The sequence below is a fragment of the Pseudomyrmex gracilis genome, unplaced genomic scaffold (genome assembly GCF_002006095.1).
Source record: "Pseudomyrmex gracilis isolate BER0280 unplaced genomic scaffold, ASM200609v1 scaffold_28, whole genome shotgun sequence".
NCBI lineage: Eukaryota > Metazoa > Arthropoda > Insecta > Hymenoptera > Formicidae > Pseudomyrmex > Pseudomyrmex gracilis.
The window spans coordinates 136390-154542 of NW_018020612.1; the positions used below are offsets into that span (position 1 = coordinate 136390).

Below are 18153 nucleotides of genomic sequence, written 5' to 3' on the forward strand. Positions count from 1 at the left end.
ACATTAATCAAATCGCGCCTATCGCCTGAACAGCCTGAACATACATTTAGCGCAGGCCCCGTCGCATCTCCATCGTGCTTTCTCGCGAGATCACAGTGGCAGTCGCACGTTTCTTCGATTTGTATGTCAAAGTCGGGCGGAAATGTATATTCGCGGCGTGTAAACGACTAGAGGAAGAGAACACGAGAAACCTCAAAGAGAGAGAGAGAGAGAGAGAGAAAGACAGACAGAGAAAGAGAGAGAGAAGGAGAATGAAGGAAATGTCGCGAAACTCGAGCAATTAGAACTAGTAAAGGCTGAGTATTCAACGAAACTGTGCTTGAACTTGCTCCGTCTCCGTTGATTACACCAACTGGGCCGCCAAAAGATATGCGTGATGTTTCTGTGCCAAGATCGCAATTAGTGTGTATCAAAATTTTCAGCATCACTCTGAATTAAAGTACAGCGACGTTATATGTGAACGTATCTCAATAGAGAAGCAGCGATACCGGTTTACGAGTCTCTTTCTCTCCGTTCGCGATCCATTTAGAAAATAAATACCATCATTCTCGGACGCGAAAGAAGTCGGAAGTTGAACGATAAATTTGACTTTATTCGCGTTCGCGCGATCGTTGCATCAGTGCCCGTGCAAATGCGCAGCGAGCGTCGACAATTTAACGAAAATGCTTCCCTTAAACGTGTCACACCAGAAAAAAACTGCACAGTTAGTGGAAATTTTTTAAAGAAACTTAACGCGGTGTAATTGCTAAGTTTTAATAATTTTTTGTTCGCGAAGAGCAAGCGGAGATGAAGGGGATTTTATTAACTCAAAAACGGGCGTGAAAAGGTAGGCGAAGGTAGCGAGAGTGACAAAACTAAGAGACTTATCGTTTGCTGGCGTGTAAATTGGACAAATTAAAAGCGAGCGAATTCTGGAGTGCCTAAGAGCGGGGAGTATTATAAATCCGCTCTTCTCTCTCTCTTTCTCTTTCTGTGGCGCATCGCATCGCTCTATGGCGTGCATTGCGCGAATAGCGACGAGCTGTAACTCGTGACCGAGCGCGCGGATTGCCCGAATAACATTACCGAAATGTTTACGGGGAGAAAAAGCGAGAAACATATGCGCGCGCTCGCACCGAGGCAAGTTTGCAATTAAAATTCCACCGCGGTGATATGCGCGCGAGCGTGGAATTCGTCGAGAGCGTCGTATCTTCCCTCTCTGTCTCTCTCTGTCTCTCTCTCTCTCTCTCTCTCGTCTGCACTAATCTGCTTTATGAGGCGATATCCAAGTTGCTACTTATACCCCCTGCTGTATTGTTACCCGAAATAACTGTTGTGCACGGTGCCAAGAGCTAGATGACGGAAATGCGACGACGCGCAACGTTCGGATATGGCGAATGTCGTCGTGTGATGGGAGCACACCGCGCGCACGGAGCTGTGGGTCACTTACTTCGCGGTAAATCGTACCATTTATTACGGCTGCCCATTTCCGTAGCCTTGTGCAAACGCCCGGAGCGCTTGACGTAACGCACGAGTTTACGGACGGTGCGTTAATATTAGATGGAAATACAGATCTCTTGGACGTTCTCCGTCGTTAATTATAGAGATATCTCCCGCGGGATATTCACGAAAGAGAGAGAGAGAGAGAAAACGCAAGGACGGTCGGTCCCTAGCTTACGTGTTTTGCATGAGCTTACATTTACAATCGACAGCTTCCGTCTGACATAAAATTTCGTGACGCATATGTAAGAAAGTGTTATTTTATTACGTACAGATTGAGTCGCGCGCGCACACCGTATGACTTTATTTTAAAGCTATATATTCCCATCTCATGTTTTTATTATACGAAGAAACTAAAATGAATTCGCAAATGAAATTTTCCTACTACGCTGCAGAATATTCTACTTCGATTTAAACTTAGAAATGAAAATACATAGTCAAATTCGCGTCAGGCGCCGCACTATGTACGTGTATCGCTGATCTAGTTTGCGTCGCGAAGTCCGTACTGAGTAGCAGGTAGCTAGATGATGCGAACGTGAAAGAGCATCAGATAGTATGGATAACCGAAAAGCTACGAAGCTCTGTCTCTCGATGAAGATTAGACGTCGCGCAACAGCGTGTTATGTTATACATATAATAAATTATATCGTTTATTACGCATGCACGTCGCGAGCACAAAAGAGTGCGTAATTAATTAATGCTCGCACAGTAACGCAGTCTGCAATACATCACAAGTAGATATGTGTTCGCGTCAACATATACATTCAAACACCGACAACGCGTCAACGGGAAAGGGGAAAGGGAGTACTTTAAAATTCTGTGCGCACTTTTTCGCGCGCGAGTTTCAAGTTATTTAATAATTATAATTCCTTAAAATTCATTATTTTCTCAAGCTTTATTAACGATCGTAACTTTTTATTTCAATTAAAAAATAAAATTTTACAATACCTAGATTGTTATAAAATTAATAACTGATTTTTTGGTCGAAATAAAATCACTTACCTTATATTTTAATCACCATCCTCGAAATATCGTCGTATTTTATTTCAGAAATTAATTTAATTAAATTATTTTTCCAAGATGTGCAAATTGTTTCACTAATTTTTCTCTTTTACAAACTTGGTTTAAATCAAACAATTTTTAGAGCAAACAGCAATATAATTATGTAATATAAATAATATAATAATTGTGTAATATAATTATATGAAATATAAATACTAAAATTCTGATATTAATGAGAAATTAATGTGCAAGCATTTCCAGTTGTTTTTTTGGGGGGAGGTACAATCTCACGCGCGTAAGTACACGTAAGTTCATGCACTCGAATTCATCGCACGTTTAAGCGCAATACCTTTACACGGCAATCCGGTTTATGGAGTGATATCCAGGCTGGTAGTTAGCCGATGCATTAAGCAGGATAAGCGTCATAATGCAGCGCGGATAACTGAAACCCGACGGCCGGCCGCTCAGCATTCTCTCGGATGGGAAAAGTCGTTACCCTACGCCGCATATGTGCGTATACCTGCGTACCTGCCTGTCCGTCCGTGTGACACGCAGCGCTGTGCTACCGCCGTTCGTGCCGTTACCGGTCCTCTGCGTGCGGCGTGATAAATTATACCGTTTATTACGACGCGATATCAAGCCCATCCACCCCCGCCAGTAAACCTGTGTACACGCTGAACACTACCGATGTATCGCGCGAATTTATGGTAGCGCCGATACCACGGTTACGGTAACCTACTTGCGGAAATGTGACGCTTACTACGACCGGCTGCCTCTTCGTTTTTCGCGTACGAATTACTGTTACATGCATAGTTGATGATATATTCGTTCAGCCATAACATAACAAAACTATTTTTCCCGTCTGTATGTTTACATGAAAAATGAGAATTTAATTAATTAATATATATTTATATAATTGTCTCTTTCTCTCTCTCTCTCTCTCTCTCTCTCTCTCTCTCAGGCAGACGATCGTTATTGCGAAATGTCGACACGGCACCATAGAAACGATTTAATATTTCCCTACGACTGTTGTCGTGAGGGATCTCTTTCTCTCTCTCTCTCTCTTGTTCTCCGAATCACGGAGATTGAGGGAGCAAGGGGCGCAAAGAGAGTTGGAACAATCTTGCGTCGTGGTGCAGTAATGTCGTGGAAATAAGGGCGTGAGGTTTCGTCGCTGCAGCGTCGCTTGTGCTCGCAGTTGCGAGCATGACGGAGTCGCATAAAGCACAGTGGCAATGTGCCAGTACAACGCGACTGGAATGTCACGTACGCTCCGGTGCTGCGGAGCTTTCTTACCGGGATTCGCATCTGCCTGCTTATTCCCGTGGGAAAACCACTTTCGCGCGAGGTCCGCCACGTGCGGAAAGAGAAAAAGAAAAGTGTGGGGATGAAAAAAAAGAGAGACGAGTCGCCGCGCGCGTGCATGAATCGCAAATGGGCTTTCGCGCCGCTGCCGCAGGTTATTCCGTTTATCGTGCGCAAATATCGGGGGGGCTTCCTCCTTCCTCTCCACCCCTTACGATGATAAATTTATTCTCATCCGGAAAGCGCGTGCTCCCGGTCGCACGAACAATGTTATTGGCCGATTTGCCGCGCGAGTCGCGGGATAAATTGCCGTTTCCGATATGTATATAGGATGGTTGTTGGCCCTGACCCCGGTGCACGAGGCGCGATACGCACTCTTTTCAGACCGCGACATTATTCCACCATGTTGTAATGTTTCATCCGCTTTTGTCTTGTTTATCGTCGATATACAGATGCTTAAGCATTGTACGATTGTGTGTTTTTGAATAACTTTTCCTATCAGAAAAAGCGTGTGTAAATAATCACAATCGATTCTTTCGATATTGATTGTTGTTACTTTTATCTCGACTGATTAGACGTTTCTAGAATGTATTCCTCGATTCATGTAGTACATATCACAACGCACAGTAAAAATATACATTATATATATTATATATAATATATATAATATACATCATATAATATAATATACATATATACTACTATTATATAATATATATTATGTATATAATTTATTATATATTTATAATATTATACCTTAAATTATGTTATATGTATTATATATACTACGGTAAGGTCACCTTGATCACGTGATTACGCTAAGGTTACTGATCTTAGTCAAGTGATCGTGGCGGGGTCACTGACCTCGGTCGCGTGACCGCGGCGGGTCACTGACCTCGGTCGCGTGACCGCGGCGGGGTTACTGACCTTGGTCGCGTGACCGCGGTAGGGTCACTGACCTCGGTCGCGTGACTATTTTTTCGAATGTGATTTTTATATGTACATCATGTGTACATTATATGGTTTGTAAGACGTATATATTAGCTGTCATCGCGGTGACAGATGTGTTCACTGACACAACACGTTATAATAAAAATAATAGTGTGCGCGTAGCGCTTGCTGTGTTGTACTAGTTTCTTATAAAATATAAAAGTTTGTATACAATTTCTTCTATAATATTCTCTAAGGTTTAGTATGTGTAACGTGCTCGTCTAAATTTTGGTGAGATTATTGAATAGTAACGCGCGAAATTTAATACGTCTGATTTCGCTCTTCTCTTGAATCGAAATTGTTCGTATAAAATTGATACTGCAACTTCATGTGGCAACAAGAAAAAGTAGAACTTCACTTGCTATCGATGCGTGAAAAATTATTCAATGCGAGATAAGACGCCGCGAAATTGAAATGTATGGTAAACGTTGCAGTAACCGAGTTGAACTTGCATAGTCGTCGTTTTTATGCAAGCACGCTCTATTTCACTGTATTGGAAATCGAAGAATCGCAGTTACTATCGTCAAGAAACGAAAAAGCTGAAGAAGAAATGAAAGCTCGATAACGGCGACGGAAAGGAACGGAGGTGGCGCTTAATTGCAAGGTTTCGCTTGTTTGCAGCCGTCTGTTATTTTGAACGTAGACAAAAGTTTTATCTGCCGTTCGTTTTGAACTCTTTCGTTCTCACGAAATAGAATCCAAGAACTATCATCCAAATTTACGACATTACTTCGATTTTGTCTCGTGTGTGATATCCGTATAATAAAACTTTTTAAATTACAAACTTCTTATAATTACGAATCAGATAAATTAATAGATTTATTTGTCCCGAGACATAAAGTTTTGAAAGTATTTCTTTTGAAAAAAAAAAATTATACATATTGCGCAACAACATATGTATACGCTGTCTGGGAAAAGAGTTTACGCGTCTTGAATTTTTCCGCTCGTATAGAAATCCCGGCGGAAAGTTCCCGATGTTCACAACGGAGATGCATTTTGTTCAGGTGAATTACATTAGAGTAATACATACAAGGAAAAGCGCGCGTCGCCCGCGAAGCCGAAATCTCTGTGCTTGTAGCGCGCGCGTTTTGCCAGAGCTTTTACATCGGCCAGATTGTGAACCGTGTATAATACGCGGCGGTAGGAGGGAGAGGGAGTTAGGGCGAGAATGTTACACGAAATGGAAATTGTACGCTGTTTACGAAGGACGCACGCCCGGAATATTATTCCGCCTGCACTCCGATAAAACAGCGGGACGCTTTTACTGCGCCGGATAAATATTCGGGCCAAATTAAAAGCACTATTTTATCAGCAAGACACGCGAGAGCGCGACGCGCTCTCAACTAGGCCGAAACGTCATAATTTGCCGAATACACTCATTATTTCTGGTTTTTCACGCTGTACTCTTGTTTTTTTCCGTGCGCGGCAAAAAATCGTTCGAGTAAATAAAACGGATATTGACCGTCCGATGCACGCGTTGGAAATATTTGACTAACCCGTCCACTTTATTCAGAAAATTCTTAAAATCGCGGAGAAAAAGATGAAAGAACTAAAATAAGATAAAAAATATTATTAAACGAAATAATAAAATATCACAATTCTGATGAAATCTCTAATATTGAACGTGCAAGATAGACTCTTTTTCTCTCTTTATATCTTGAAAGAATCGTACGTTGACAATGTTATCCAGGCTGAAAGAAGTAGGCAAAGTCGGCGAACAAGTGGAAGTAACTTTGTAACTAACGGCGGATAATCTATTTCGAAAGAGACGAGGGTGACGGTCCTCGGTTAGATGGTTCGGTGACTAGGAGAAAAGACGTGGATGTGGGAAAGTGGGGAGATAATCCTGTCGTAGCGTGTGGAGAGAGAAAAAAGACGCGGATATTCGAGAGCGAAGGAGACGAAAACTACCAGCCCGCGCGCCTTGACATCAAAGGGAATCCGTTTTTTTTTTTTTTTTTTTTTTTTTTTTTTTTTTTTTTTTTTTTTTTTTACTTTCCGTTCTTTTTTTACATCCGCGCCTGCAGCTCGTCGCAATATAGCGAGCACTTCAGGATATATTGCCTCGCTCTTGCGTGCTGAAAGAAAGAGAGAGCATCGAATTGTATCGCGTTTTTCGTTGCGAACCGTGAAATTTACGGAAAGTGTGTGTGTACATAGGTATTACACGTTTGATCGTGAGCTTTTTTGAACAAAAAGGCGCGGTCGCGCCTTTTGGACAATTAATAACACCGATGAGAACAGAATGTACATGACGGCGGCAATCCGATCGTTGTTCCACATCGCAAGTGCTGCGGCGCGAGAAAGCAGACAAGCTGTTTCTTTTCGGACGTAGTGAAATTTATTTTGCCGCTAAATCGGCTTGTTTACCTCAAAGGCGGCCGGAAAATTGCGTTGGAGTTGAAAACTCAGTAACTAGATGTTATTTCTCGTGTTCGTAATTTTCTCGGTTATTACGGGTAACGACGGAGTAGTAAACGAAAACTTTGCAGATTTATGACTTTGAATCAATGTTATTTAGCATGTGACAGAGAGAGAAAGAGAGAGAGAAAGAGAGATACGGGAAGACAGAGCGACCAATCAATCGTGCAAAGTGCGCCGAATTGATTGCACGGAAATAACGCCACTTCTTCATTCTGGTGAAATGAATTTTAACGCTTTTCCTAAACAAAAAGGAGGAAAAACGAAAACAAAAATATCGAAAATATCTCGTTTCCCAATTATACTTCGTTTGTTTTTCGGCGATTGATTGATCATAGAGTTTTCCATAGTTAACTCCTCGTTGCGAAAGACTTCGCTGCTAAAGTGCACCCTCGTGCTGACCTGTGCGCAGCGGATTAATTTATTGTCTATTAGCTTTGGAAGTTCGGCGAGTTTGCGTCAGTACTGTCATAGAGAGAGAAGTAACGCGCTTAGCTTCCGCTTTCTGTGGGACAGATAATAAATGATCACAAATTCCCTCTCGTCAGCGTTATTACAGCAAATTCAATGGACTATAATGCAGCGGAATTACTTCGGGTCTTTGCGTATTATATAAACGTCCAAAACTATGCTCGATTGTTGTCGAAACGAGCGAATTTATCCGAAAATGAATGAACAAAATTTATACGGGCCGTTTAAAAATTAGCTACTATTTTTTTTTCTCAAAGGTGACAGAGAAAAGGAAGAAATAAAAAGAGAGGAGAAAAAGAGTTTTGTTCTAAATAAATATTTTATCTTGCATTTACACAATTTCGTGTTATTTTTTCCTTAACTATAAATTTTAATAAACAAATACTTTGCATATTAAAATATCCATTAAAATAACAACAATAATTCATCAATACGTCTCTGAAAAACAAAGGAGCGCTTAGATATTTTTATTTTAATCTGAAGATCCGATTACACAGGAATATTTGCGATTCTGGATTTGTGGAAAAACTTTTCCGGCGTGTAGCTAACGCACGTGGATATTACATGCTATATAGATCGAGAGAGATTTATACGACAGCGATATTAGCGGACTCGAGAGAAGCGCGCGGGACTCGGGAAAAGCACTCGAGCTACTTAACCGCGGGGGTTACCTACTATTTTTGCGGACAGAGAGAGAAAGAGAGACTCGAACTCTCTTTTTTGGCTCTCTCTTCTTATGTACTCTTTTTACCCGTGCCAGAGTAAATAAACGCGAGCGTTTTCTCCGCGGAGTATCTCACGCAAGTTCACAGTGCGCCGGTGAAAAGGTCGCGCGAACCTTTGAAGACGCTGCCGAATGAGGCCATTTGGATACCCGCGCAACTTACTGGGTGAAACGACTCTCGCGCTCTCTCGTCTGCTCGCGAAAAAACGTTCCATTCATGCACTCTCATTCCGATATATTTTCTGTCCTCCTTTTCTGCTCTCGAATCTCTCGTTGCACCGCTTGCCGTTCCTTTTATCGTTTCCATACGCGCTTTTCCCGCGCGTTCGTACACGCGCGTCTGATAGCACTGGACTTTGACGAATGACGCGTTTGTTTTTCACCTCGATCACTCGTCCCCTAGTCATCCTGTCCGGTTCACTCCCTGTTTATCTTTTTTTTCTTTTTTCACGCCTCTCTCTCTCTCTCTCTCTTTTTCATACTCTCTCCGCGCCTCATTTCAGCTCGATCCTTCCTTCCAATCCTTTGCCCCTCTCGCGGTCGTTATCTGCATCTTCCCTTCATTTATTCTAACGGCCAACGTGGAGATTGAAAATGTTGATTCACCGAACGAACTGGGATAATACTACCATCGGCCCACACAGCTGTTTAGAGGCAGATAAAACGTCACTGATTACACAGCGACTCGGCAGCGATGCCATTTACCCTAAAGCCGGCTGGCTGAAAGCAAAATCGCTAGACGTAGGACCGCGGGTTTCTTGATGATGCCGTGTGTTCGCTTCGATCGCAGTAAATTTGCGCGGACAACTAAATCACGGTGAGAGAGAAAACGTTTTCCTTCTTATTTACACAACAATTTCGCGTCAGAGCTTTCGCCGTGCTTTCGGACAATCAAAAACTTTTCAATAATACCGCGCGTTTTGGGAAATCAGTGTGTTCTCCTATTTACGCGACAATCTCAATTACATCCACTAGATCTTCCTTCGTCCTGTCGCGCGAAATTTAATGCTGTACGTACCTCTTCCGCTCGGTACGACCGAGCAGTACTCGAATTATCGCGGGTGTTACAATTGACCCCGAAGCTCTCTCGTACACGTAACCGCAATTTCGAGCTCGGACGACGACATAAATTTCAATCGAGCTCCGTCGCTAAATGCGCGACTCGTTTATTCTTCAGAATACCTTTCTCTCTCGCGCACGCTCGCGCGTTATAAGATGGTCTCCGTTGAAAAGCGATATCCCCTCAGACATTCTTTATTCCCGCGTGTTCCCCTCTCTCCGCTAACTGCGGGACTCACGTATAGATCCACGACGGCTATTACATCGATTCCTTCTGATTGCGAGCTCTCAAAGTAGCGGAAGCTCCGTAGCTTTGTGCACTCTCTTGGTCCTTTCTTTCCGCGCACGACAAAAGCTAACGCGATTGTAAAGTTTCCAGCACGCGGACGATTCGAAACCGGCACGATCGTCGGAAGTTTGTGAGAAACGTTTAATTCGATCATTCCCCTCGGCTTCTCAAAGAGATTACTCAGAAATATTCGTCGCTCGAGAGAACGCATTCGAGCGTCGTTTAAAAGTAGGTAATATTGAAAGTTACGAAAAATTCTTACTTACAAGCTCGCGCGTTAAATTGCTGAAGTTGAAGCTGCTTATTATTTTTAACGTTATTTCGTTTTTGTGGCAAAGTGCGCGAGTTTTTTTTTTCACCAATTTGTTTTAATCAACTTTGTAATTATTCAAACAAAAAAAAATCAGAAATCAAACTCTTAAATTAAACTCTTTAATTTCTCTCTCTTCTGCGAACAAGTTTGTGAATTTATAATGTTGAATTGTTCGGAACACGTATTTCTCCAGTTTGCACATGGGAAATAATTTCGTTTCACTGTTGCACACGTACACACATTCACACACCTAATGGAACCGTACTTTAAACATATCTTTACACGCATGCATATATGTAGCCGGGCATAAATATTAGATCGGTTGAGCGGCTTTGCTCATGAGGATAGAACCTTGTTTCTCCGAGTAACGTATGTTGGATAATATAGCGCACATGCCTTAAATATATTTATTACTTCGTATTACGTGCACACAAGTAAAACACATCTATAGTTTACAAGCGCTTGATTAACGTTTGATACGCAACAATGTTGTGCGCAGCGACGTAAATATCGAGATAATTTAACATTTTTGTTGGAATTAGTTCGCTTTATCATACCGCTTAGCTAAGATTGTTGCATTTATTTGAGTTTACACAAACTCAAATAAATGCAACTCTGAATATTGTGTCTGCTGGAATATATTTTTTTCCAGTGACTTTACCTTTAAAAAAAAAAAAAAAAAAAAAACCATCTTACTTTCGTTTTAATATCAATCGCGCATTTTACTGTTTGTCGTGTGCTTCGGTATTAGACCGCTATTGATTCGCGGTTTCTATTCGTTCGCGGATTTTCGATGGCGTGCACGCGCTCAACGGACAATCGCTATATTAAATCTAAGGACAACAATGGATCGCGGTTTCCAATGAGACCGGTTCTGAAAACGATCGCTCCATTACGCCGATATCGTCTATTCGAAACGTTCGTTTGTTACGCGACCAACTAGGTAGCTTTTATGGCATATATTCTCCCGCATTCCATCCAGTAGTTTTCCTCCCCTTCTTTTTTGGAGAATTAATGCTTCTATTCATTTCTCGAATTTCAGATAATGAGAGAGAAGAGAGATACTTCTCTCTTTTTCTATCTCTTCTTCGTTTCGTGTTCGTTTTGTTTTTACTCTCTATAACTCTCTTTGTATTTCTCAACGACCTTTCGCATCTCTTCCGCTCTCGCTTCAAAAGTAACCACCTTGGTTCTCCGTAATATCACGTATTGCGAAGGCATCGCGAAGTCGGCTAACATTGATGTTCTAAATATTAGTCGAAGATGCGCGCTCTAATTCGACACGCAACATCGATCGCAATATCGATCGCCGCGGTCTTTGTGTAATAAAAAAACATTACAAGAACAAAACGTGAAAACTTTATACACACAAAACGCTTTTTTTTTGTCTCGTTTAACTTCTATATAAATCTATCGGAAAAAAAAGCATCAACAAAGAGCGCGATGCGAAGGGAGCTTATACAACTTAAGCGAAACTCAAATGAGAACATAACTTACGCAAAGATTTACCTTTGTGTTAGCCGTTACGTCGCTTTCAAGCATTAAAGAGAATAGTTCGGTTGTAGCATCCCCGCGGCCTGCTTCACGAACGCCTGCTGCAAAACGTATAAAATGACCGAAAGTTAGATTACAGCAAACAAAGCTGAGCAATTTATATTCTGAAGTTATTCCGCAACACATTACGGTCATATTTTTCACACGGGGGAGAAGAAAAAAATGGTAGAAGCTAATAATTCAAACTCGCCGCGTGCAGAAGTTGGACACGCGATTGGTTTGATACAAAGACGCGGTTGTGCCGTGCAAATCAAAGATCGACAGGTGCCGTCGTCACATCAGACGTAAATACGTGTAGAAAAAAAAAAAAAGTATTAACTCGTCTCGTTTGTACGCGTCACTAATGCATCTCGGTTGATACGTAAAACGAATGTTTCATGGACACTGCAAAAACGCGAGACGCAATTTTCAATACGTGGTACACATTTCATTTCATTTTCAGGAGATTACTACGCATGGCTGAGGGACAAGAAACCGACAAATAGAGAAAAAAAGAGAAACGAGAAATTAACGAATATGATGAGTACTTAATCCGTGAAATTTGATTCAAGGATATGGAAAAAATATTGTAGATTGAAGTTTTTTTCTCTCTCTGCGCGTTTTTGTGCGCGCGCGGAACAGCCGAGGCTCTTGCAAAAGTAACAGAGAGACAATATGGAAAATCATGTGTACATTGCTGTGAGACGATATTGCACAACGACCCCGTTTCATTTATTTGCTCTCTGAATAGCAACGCGTCCGCGTGGACGTGCATACGTCACGGGTTATGCAGATTCAGGTATGCGTTTGCATGCACATCGTATTCTAATACGGTATTGTCTTCTCGCTCGCGAATCAACGTTGAATTCGCGCGCGCACGCGCGACTATAACGCCGCGTGTAAATGTGGAAGCGCTTTGCGGTTGTGCGTTTTATTTTTGCGGAGAAAAAAAGATGTGTCGCGAATAACCGACGCGCGGAATATAATTAACACGCTCTGATGTGTGTGTGTGTGTGTGTGTGTGTGTATGTGTATGAGAGCGCGCGCGCATATGCATATATTGAGGACATATATAACTGGGTTTTCGAAAGAAAAGTAGTGAATACGAGAAAAGTGCAAATACGCGCGCGCAAAGTTGTGTCGTTATATACGCGAAAAAGACAATAAAATTGAGACAATATAAATGCAAATGCACCATTAGTCGGTGGAAGTAAAAATGCGCGCTGAACGTCGAGAAGGATCGTGTTGAGAGACTCGGGGGCCGATTAGCTCTTTTTAACGAGAAACGCAGAGAGAAAGAGAGAGAGACAGAGAGAGGGGGGGAGAGGGGAAGGGGTAAGGATGAGAGAGAACAAGAGCGAGCGGTGATGGTTTTTAACGAGAGGCGCGCACTCCGTTCCCTACGTGTCGCATCTATCATCGTTAAGGAGCGCAGCACACAATTTGGTTTAATTAGCTCTTAATTTAATTCAATACCAAGTGCCATTACGAGATAACAGAGTCTTGTGGGCGAAAGAGTGAAGGAAGGGAACAAACAAGATGTACCCCGACCCAGAGAAAGGTAGTTACGTCCGGAACGGACGAGAATGTCCACTTTTATCGTTTCATAAACGAGATTAATGTCACGATCTTCTTTATTGCGCTCGGACCGCGAAGCGCAACCACCGTGTCTCGTTTTGCGCGAGAAAAAGTCCATCCCATGCTCGGTGGTAAGACGCGGAGACTACACTACGCGTAGAGCGGCGAGTTGTTGCTCGCGAACCCGTAGGAAATGGAAATACGCGGAGATGAAAATATACGCCCCAGTTGTTGCGTTTGTTCTGCACGCGCGAGTTACACATCGTCGTGTCGTCTCCGTCCGAACCCCTCGATATCCAGACCGCCGTTCCCTTTTATAAATATTGTTTCGCACTGAAATAGCTCACAACATACACGACTCTCTTTGAGGTCGTGACATTCGGCGACCTGTGTTATTTGTTTGCGATAAAAAGAGAAAAATAAACAAGCAAACAATAATAAAAAAAAAAAAAAAAAAGAATAAAGTTTGTAAAAGGATAAACTCCTTCAGAACTCGCTGAGCCACATTATAAACTTAGATCTGCGTCATATTTATTTTCAACATTTCGAACATTCTTCTCGCATACATTCTACGGAACAAACTAAAAATCGAAAAGAAGAGTAGTTTTAACTGGTGGCTTTTTGTCAACAAACAAAACTTTTTTTTTTTTTTTAATCTATTTGCAACGTAGAGATAATCAGTTCGATCTCGGCTTGAGAGAGAGAGTTTTTTTTCGCGAGCAAAAGCTCATGTGAACTCGCAATTATTTACGACGTTAGCGTAAAGATGAATTTTTATCGTGGTCGACGTGATTCCCCCCTATTGAGAAACGATTCCGCACGAGATCGTTAAGGGAGACTTATTACTATTCCGGAAACGCGGCGCGGCGCAAAATTTATGTCCGGCGCGGTTAGTCCCCGTGAAATTTTCACTTATCCCGCTCGTCTGCACCGTATCTTTTATCCCTAAGGACAAATTGGATAGTACGACGAAAAGAGTACGATGGAAGGGAAACGAGAAGAACTCCATCCAATTTGCAATGCACAGAGAAACGGCCGTGCCTGCTCCGCACCCCGTGCCGCGCTGTCTATATATATATATAGCACCGCACATTATTGTGCGCCCGCGTTTGTGTCAATTTTAATAATAACTTCACGTCGTTTGTGTTTGCGCACACATTCTCTTTCTCGTCGATGGATGAATTGTCGCCCGCGTTTTACTTGTTATATTAAAAAATACAATTCGAGATCCCAGTTGTCGTTTATTCCGTTTACGTGTGTAAAAGTTCCGGGTCATTACGTCTTTTCGTGAATTCGTTCTTTTGCGATTCTCTTACGAACGTTTCGTAACACAATCCGGAATGGTTTTGCAGAAAACTCAAATTTCCGCGGTGCTTTTTTCTCTCACAGATGGAAACAAATTGGCAATCTGGCTACTTTCGGTGAAAGAAACTCGTTCGTGTGTTTCGAGAGAATCGCTTTTTATCGTCGGTCTTTCAACCGCATCGCGACGCGTGCACACACACACACACACACACACACACACAAGCGCAATGAGCAAGTATATTTTCAGAGGACACGGGAAGTAGATATTAACAGCAGCGAGTTTAAGTTTCTCGCATAGAGTCTCGCGAGCGTTAGTGGAGTTTCTTAATTCGTCGTGATAAAGAGAATTTTTCATTAAATCCCGTCGCGCACACACAACGGTATTACACATACATGCAGCAGGTACACGTGGCGGTGGTGGTGGGTACGTCAGGCACTAAAAGGCGCGGAAAGTATGCGCACGTGCAAGGAACTACTGCATCTGCTTGCCGCGTCCGGGACGCGCAGATTTACGGAGAGGCAGAGTGACCTGAATACGTACGAAGTGATGCATTACGCGGCTGCTACTGGCGTATTATGAATTTTCAGCTTTTATTACGACGCGTGTATCCCCCGACGACGGCAGCGTCACGAGCGCCGGGACGCTGCCGACGACGTTTAATCCATTTCGGATTCCGTTGGCCCTCTCTACAAAAGGCGAAGACAGAACAATCGCGCGCGAGCGCGCAAATGTTAGCGAAGGCACAAGCGACGAGAGATAATGGAACCTCTCTTCTAGTTATATATCAGACATAATTCCTCACCGCGTCAGAAAGAGAAAGAGAGAGAGAGAGAGAGGAGAGAAAGAGACACCGGATATTTTAATGTCTGTAAAAATACGGAAATCCAACTTGAGAAGCCGCCCGAAGAAAGTTGTAATAAAAATAAAATGTTTTAGCGGAACCGCGCGTGAAAAGAAAAGAGACTTTTTCACGATTAACATCTACCGTGTGATTTATAAAGTGTTTTCAGATCGATTACGTGCGGAATAGAAAAATTGCTCGGTTCTTTGCGCACAAACGCAACGCGTTAAATCAAGAGAAAGTACATTTGTAAGCTTGTTTAATCCGCGACGCGATCTAAATGTCACAGTTATCGAGCGTAAGGTGAAATTATGCAGACGTTAGCGCGCGCGCGCGCGCACACACACATACACACACACACACACACACACACACATAACAATCGTGCTCGCTTACCGTTCCGGTGATCTTGATATCATCATTTTTTCGAGCAACACCAACGATATTACACGCGAACTGCGAGTTCGCTTGAAAAAAAACAGTCCGTGATGATAATTATTTCGCGTCGCGAGAGAATTGCAGTGTATTTTTTTGTTTGCGAAGAATTAATTTTTTTTATCACGGATATTTTTGCGCTTCGGTTGCGATCGAGTCGATTTAAAAATTCATTGCAATGATACGCGCTGCGACTCTCTCGTCGCACCGTTATATTTGCGGAGCACGCGTAATGCATGCTTGCGGTTCAATTAGTATCGCTTTCGGTAATGGCGTCCCGCGCGCGTTGTGTCGGCGAGAATGACGACGGAAGAGGGAATTTTGATCGCGCGTTTCCGCGAAGGAACTGAAGCTGCGCATGAATAATCATGAACGTTCCCACCTAGCGGAAGCTGACGAGGCCAACAACTATCGGGGAGTCCAAATATATTTACATATTTTCCGTCGCACGCGCATCCCTTTCCTTCCCTCACCCCGGTTACTCGACCATTTCGTCCCGAAAGTGGCTTTATTCCTGTCGGTTATACGCTCCAGGTACTTGAATGATCGCGAAAACAAATATACATCTGCGCAATACTCTCGCACAAAAATAGTGTTATTTATATCGTGTTTTCTCGTTTAGTTTTGTTCGCGTTTAGTTTTTGTTTAATACTCGGATGCAAAAACATGTGTGCAAAAATACGCGCAAGTTTTATCTGAAAATCCGACAGCTTTGTAATCCCACTTTCAGGAGCTATATATTTTGAGCAACGAGTTAATTATTGCCATTTCGAAACGCCACTGACAGAGCTTTTGCTTTGTTTCCCTCGTGCTTATACAAAGTTTCGGATGCACAGAGAAGTGGCAGCGAGTGGATTCCTCGTCTTTCGCGAGAGTAGAATTTCTGTACACAATGCTGCGTTTGACCATTGCGCTCGCGCGCGCGCAAGCAGTTCGCTTCCACCCTCGCGACATGATTACTTGCTCTCTCCGCAAAGCATTCGGAGAGAACACTTTCATCCCGGCCTCTTTCAGACCGGCCAAGAATTCGTGCTCGCTGTTTGGCTGAAACTTAAGAGCGCCATTCAATGCAGATCCCGATTTCCAACAGTCAGGTTCAAGCAGTCCTTATAAAGTGAAGTCGGTATATACTTTCAAGATAATCTTTCTTACGACACGAAGTTTACTCTTCTCCGCGTGCGCGCGCGCACGCTCTGAAAGTTCGCAAAATTTTCTCCTCGGTGTGCGGGGTTCGGTGTTAGTATTACGTTATTTTCAATCTCGGAACTTTCTCCCTCTCTCTCTCTTTCTCGCCAAACTGTTTCTTTAACTTTTCTTGAACTTTGAGAATCCTTTCTCGCAAAAGAAGAGATCCCGATCCTCCAATCGAAGGAATGCGATATAGGAAAGAGACGGGGGAGAGGGAAAGAAGCTGTTCCATTAATAATTTTCAAAGGCTTCAAGATGGTAATCGATAGATGATAGCGGTTGTTCGTTTTCAGTTGCACCGAGAGAGAATCTATCTATAGTCGACGGAATGTATCCGGCGCACTGTGCGACACGATGCACTCTCTCTACATATATATTTCATGTGCACATAAACAGGGATGTACCTAACAAAGGGTGGTGTGGAAGCCGCTTCGCTTCTCGGTCTCCTTTGCTGTCGTGCAAGGAAGGTGGCGGCAATGTGAAGAAGGTGGAGGAGGAGAGAAGGAGATGGCGGGTCGGAGGACTACTCTGTTTGCTAATTACTCGGCGTCGGCACATTTGCATCCACGTTCGCGCCAGTCCTTGGCTGGTGGCGTTAACCTTCTCATTAAACGTAATTGTTTGCAATAATTTGATGCCACCTGTCTCCCTCCGACCGTTACTGCAGCAGCCAACTTCTCCGCTAAGTCTCTTCGCTCCGCTACCTTCCTGACTGTTGCACCGTCTGACTCTCTTCTGGTGCTCTATCGTCGCCCGGGTGTGTGTGCCCCTTCGACCTCCTCGAGCGCGCTCGGCTTTGGTCGTCGTAGACCCTTCCTCGCGCGTTTCTCGAGGCGCGAACATACACGCGGTAGAAATTGCGTGATTGTAGAGAGAGAGAGAGAGAGAGAGAGAGACCGCTCTTCTGCTATCAAAGGCGGCGCTTCGCGCACGGCGGAAGTCTTACATCCGCCATGACGTTTCACATCCAGATATTACGCTCTACATATTCGATAAAGCGAGACGTACAAAATCACAGAGATACGAGATTCGGAGGAATCGTTAATTGCGCAGTGGAAGGAAATATGACGACTACGAATTACATCTCCGACATTCGCTTATAATGCTCGAATGTTTTATACGAAGTTTGATCGAATCACATAATTCTTTATACATTTTGCGAGATGATAGTTCCGAGCTGCCTCTGATTAAGTATGAAGTTTGTCTATTAAAATATTTC

At 43.0% G+C, this 18153-nt stretch overlaps 1 protein-coding gene across 3 annotated transcripts in view; it reads right to left on the reverse strand.

The window, feature by feature from the left end:
* Positions 1 to 18153, reverse strand: part of LOC109852337 (T-lymphocyte activation antigen CD86-like) — a 187783-nt gene that overhangs the window by 120715 nt on the left and 48915 nt on the right. For 2 of the 3 annotated variants that reach the window (XM_020423405.1, XM_020423406.1), the window contains exon 2: positions 11563 to 11648. The exons of the other annotated variant lie outside the window; for it this stretch is intronic. The gene's annotated coding sequence lies outside the window, so the exon portion shown is untranslated. The remainder of the gene's footprint in view (positions 1 to 11562; positions 11649 to 18153) is intronic. 3 annotated transcript variants of the gene reach the window in all.